The 5,201-nt window shown below is 37.4% G+C and overlaps 1 pseudogene; it reads left to right on the top strand.

Moving 5' to 3' along the window:
• Positions 1–2,323: 2,323 nt before the first annotated feature.
• Positions 2,324–4,492, top strand: LOC120635248 (annotated as a pseudogene).
• The last annotated feature ends 709 nt before the right edge of the window (positions 4,493–5,201 follow it).

Below are 5,201 nucleotides of genomic sequence, written 5' to 3'. Positions count from 1 at the left end.
ATAAATAGTAATAGACTAATAGGTAATTGCAAGACTTGCAAGACTCTTGCTGCAAGACCAAGACCAAGACCAAGACTGGGAGCGCAAGACCAAGACCAAGACCAAGACCAGGTGTATTGGCGCAAGACCAAGACCAAGACTGGCTAAGTCTCGTCTTGTTCTTGCATTTGGGCAACACTAGCCTTATTGTCTCATAAAGGAGTCTACACACCAAAGACAAAGACGCACAGCCCGGCGGCTTTTTTGTCGGCGAGTTAATTGGCGACATCACACCTTGTTACAACAGAGGAATTTGCCGGGGCACGCAATCGGCAAGTTTCGAAATCGCTAGAAACTAAACTTGGAGAACATTGTGGAGAATGCTGAAGTCTAATTTGCAGATTGGTTTTACATTGTTGGTACACAAATTATAGGGACAAACAATCCGCCTTAGATGGCATGCAAAAAATATATATGTTCGTACACTAATTTACTATAAAAATACTATCCTAAGTCAATTTGAATTTTATTCTTATTTTAATAACGACTTTATTAAAATAAGAATAAAATTCAAGACTGATATCAAAATTACAAATATGTAATCAATTATTATTCATGTCAAATTATAATCACTGTAAATGTCAAACCTATAATATTGTGTCTGTTAAATATTCTTGGATGGTAAAATAACATGTCCCAATAAGTAATTTTTTTTATCTTATCTTTAAAATCTACAAGATTTATGTTTCTGTTGGCTAGTAACGTGTTGGCTAATGCATGATGTTTTCCTTCACTTTTAAGGCAAGTGTAAGTTAAACTAATAGCTTATTTAAAAAAAAAACACATAAGTACGAAAAGTTTGAAGTGCCTGCCAGGGATCGAAATTTGTTACCACGAAATGGAAACTAAAATCACCACTTGACCAGAGTTTGAGAGACTATTGCGTTTCTTGCCGACTTCTTGTCGGTAGAATCTGCCTTCCGAACCGGTGGTAGAGTAACTACAAACAGACAGGCTTGACGTTTCAACAGTGCTTATATTAGGCCTACTTGAAATAAATGAATTTTAAATTTTGACCATCATCGCTTACTGGACTATAACCACTTCGCACACACTAAGCCGCCGGACTGTACAGGTGGGATGGCTTTAGTGTGTACACTCCTTAATGAGTAGAAAGAACCTATTTCTCCGCACCGTAATTTGTTACGGTGCCTAGGCAAACATATTCAGTCCAATGATTTTATTATGCCACCCTATATGTATTAGACCTAACAAGCTTTTATGTTACTTTACAAAGTAGAATATAATAAGAGCCTTGAGAGCCTAGAGGTTAGGACGCCAGCCTCCCTTTCGGGGAACCGGGTTCAGTCCCCGCCACTTACATCTAACTTTTCGGAGCTCTTATCTGAATTGATTTAGATTTTAACGAACGCTCGCGTGGTTAATACAAACAGCGTTTTTGTTTAAAAAGCTGAAACGACATTAAGAAGACTTCCAAAGGCAGGTAATGAAATACTACGCAAATGTAATCATTCTCTAAAATTGGTCGATTTAAAATCGTCCTAAATATTAATTTATCGCTTTTATATAGTTCAGAAACTAGTTATTAGAGCTTGAAAGTTAGAGGCAATAATAACTAAGCAATAATTTAAATGGGGCATTCGAATTTGAATGTTTCATATCAATATGTGAAAACGAACTTTCGAGGTTGATTCAGGTGAGCTTTTTTAATATTATACGGAGTTATGAATTGACCTCGACCTTCTTGTTTGGCAGTTATAAATAAAATTTTAACTCACTATTTTTACCCGATCGCGCTATGATTTCAGCCGTATACCCAGAATGGCTCATTTAAATACTTATTCATATCATGATGATTTTTCCGCTCCACAGCATTTTTTATCACAGCTGCCTAGCTACAAAAGTTTTATACCATTATATCCAATACAAGTGATAAAATCAACGTATTTATCTGTCAAAGCCTGTCAGCAACAGGGTATAGGAGATGTTACTCACGTTTATTATTTATAACACGTAGATACGAGTATATTATATAGAAGTGATGATAGCCCAGTAGTTATGAATTCGCAACTTTTTTGAGTTAAGTGCATTCTAAAGCAATTAGATATCATTTGGTATCTTCAAAGGTGAAGAAAAATATATTGAGGAAACCGGCCTGGGAGTTCTCCATAATGTTCTCAAAGGCGTGTGGAGCCCACCAATTCGCACTGGGCCAGCGTGGTAGAGTATGACCTAAACCCTTCTCATTGGGGGACGAAACCCATTTACTTTAATGACTCGGTAATGGGTTTATATGATGATGATTATTTCTACTTGTGCGCCAATGCTCGGAGAGTTGATAAAGCTGCAGGAGAAGTTACAATTAAGAAGAGTACAATTTTATCCTTTGCAGGTATAGGAGAGAAGACCTATGCCCAACTGCAGGCAAGAAACAACAATTATATCCCCCCTTTATACCCCTAACAAGGGATATAATTAACGTGTCCACCTGCTTAAGCAGGGAAACATGGAATAGAAGAAGTTTACCCCCGGTTATTATTGCACATATATTATCTGGATATTAATTCCGTTTGTGCGCCAGTTCTCTGAAAGTTAATAAAGCTGTGGGAGAAGATACATTTTTATCCTTTCCCCGAGGAAATAATTGTCTCCTGCCCATGCTAGCCGTGCTGTGAGACATTATTAAAACATAAATGCTTGTAAACAAGACCGAGAGCGCTACGGGACAATTAAAAGTTTTCGGTAAATGTTGACAATTTCATGAATTCTGCCGAAGTTGATGGCACACTGCCGCAATAGCCGCATCCCGAACAGCATGGGGCGACAGATAAGCAGGTAATGTATTTTTACTAAGTTCAAGCGAATAAGATTCATATAATGAGTCCTAATGACAGCGTGACTACCGTTTCCGAATCGTTCTCTAAACGTATCTTTAATGTAACTGTTGTACTTTTGTTCTAATATTTGAGCCTTGGGAGAAGTGTATTTTGTAGGCTCATACGGCTCTTGCAAGAGTGTGCGATAAACTTACATATTGCTACACATTCGCTACGGACTGAAGATAAATATTGCCAATTTTAGACTTATATCACCTGTTTGCAATTTGTTATTTATTGTTTAGTTATTGTACCCTTCGGGTATCGTATCAATAAAACCGTAAATACGTGCTCTATAGAGGAGTTTGCTTTTATATATATATATTGCTTTTATATTATATATATATATATATATATCTAGCTGTTGCTCGTGACTTCGTATGCGCTGAGTACATTTCTTTTTTTAACTCTAATTTTATTTTTCAATTTTAGCCGGTGTTAATTCGTTATAGTTTAGCTTTCTATTGATAAAAAATGGCAAAATTGATTTAGTAGTTTTGGAGCCTATTAATTATTTTTTGGTTACAAACAAGAAAAAAAACATTCCTTTGAAATTAACATTCACAATAATACCGCTTAGCTTAGGTGGAAAAATGCTAAATGAGTTGATAATGATACTTGCCAAAGTAATGTGTATATCCAAATGACCAACAGTACGTCATTGTAACAGTCGACGCTTTCACGAAGTACGTACTATTCTACCATGCGACCAATAAGAATCCACACAGTACGTTGGCTGCTTTAAAACGTACGGTTCATCTATTCGGCAGTCCAGTCCAAATCATAGTCGACGGTGGAAGAGAGTTCTTGGGTGAATTCAAGAACTACTGTGATTAATTAGGAATAGACGTTCATACCATAGCACCAGGAATCAGCCGAGCGAATGGTCTAGTAGAACGCATAGTAGCTACGCTTAAAAATACTCTTACTATTATCAAGAATTATGAAACAGAAAAGTGGCACACTACGCTGGAAGAACTGCAGCTGGCAATAAACTGCACTCCTCATCGCGTGACAGGTGTTGCTCCACTTACTCTACTCACTCAGCGGAGGCATTGCGTACCCCCAGAACTACTAAGTCTGGTAGATATTGACGAGCAGACAATTGATATACAAGCGCTCACTAGCCATGTTCAGCAAAAGATGTCACAAAATGCAGAACAGGACAGACAACGCTTTAATTCCAAGAAAGCAAGGATCCGGCATTTCCAACGCGGTGATTATGTGCTCATAAAAAATAATCCTCGAAATCAAACTTCGTTGGATCTTAAATTCAGCGATCCATACGAGATAACAAGAGTTCTCGACAACAACCGCTATTTAGTAAAAAAAGTAGTTGGATCTGGGCGTCCAAGAAAAGTTGCTCATGACCAACTTCGTCGGGCACCTCAACCTGGAGACCAGATAACCGTATCGGCGGTAGAAGACGACCCGTCACCAGCCAGTGATCCTATACCATCTACTTCGCAAGCTGGAACGGTTGAGCAACAAACCAATGAAACAGCTGATTAAAATAATGGGTAAGTTTTATTTTTAATACTAAACTCACCACAACTATCAAAATAAAACAAAGTACTACAGAGTACGCAACAACAAAGTACCACAGAGTACATAATAACAAAGTACCACAGAGTACGCAACAACAAAGTACCACAGAGTACATAAATAAAAAAGGTACCACAGAGTACATAAATAAAAAAAAAAGGTACCACAGAGTACATAATAACAAAGTACCACAGAGTACACAATAAACAACACAAAGTACCACAGAGTACGCCTGAACTACATTGCACAAAACAAATCACTTTAAGTTAAAGTACGCAGCATACAAAGGTACACAGATACCAATCTCAAAAAAAAAAAAAAACTTTATTGTTCCAGATAAACATCAAGAACTACCTCATGAGAAGTCATACACACGGTGGGTGCAGAGCGCGCACCACCGGTCAGAACGGCCGTATCGGCGCAACGACATATGAAGTTGCTAAATTGATTACCCTAAAAACTAAATTGATTAAAGATAAATTGTAATTGTTATTCTCATAATTAAAGATCATTAGCTAATTGATGTACACCACCTGTAAACAATAGATTGCTTATCACCCCACCTGGGTGTTCTTTATAAATACAGAGTGTTCAGTGTCTTGGGGATCATTCTGGCACGAGTAGCCAAGCCGAGCAGAGCTCTATATTGTTGTGATAACTTTATTTAAGTGAAATAAACAATTATTTGTAAAAACAAGTCCTTATTACTGCTAACATGGAAAGTTACGATAACGACGACGAAAATGACGTCAGTATTGCTGACGTCATTGTTTTTAAAAA

The sequence above is a fragment of the Pararge aegeria genome, chromosome 1 (assembly GCF_905163445.1).
Source record: "Pararge aegeria chromosome 1, ilParAegt1.1, whole genome shotgun sequence".
In the NCBI taxonomy this organism is placed as follows: domain Eukaryota; kingdom Metazoa; phylum Arthropoda; class Insecta; order Lepidoptera; family Nymphalidae; genus Pararge; species Pararge aegeria.
The sequence above is the reverse complement of the archived record's forward strand: the minus strand, read 5'-3'. Positions and strand labels throughout refer to the sequence as shown.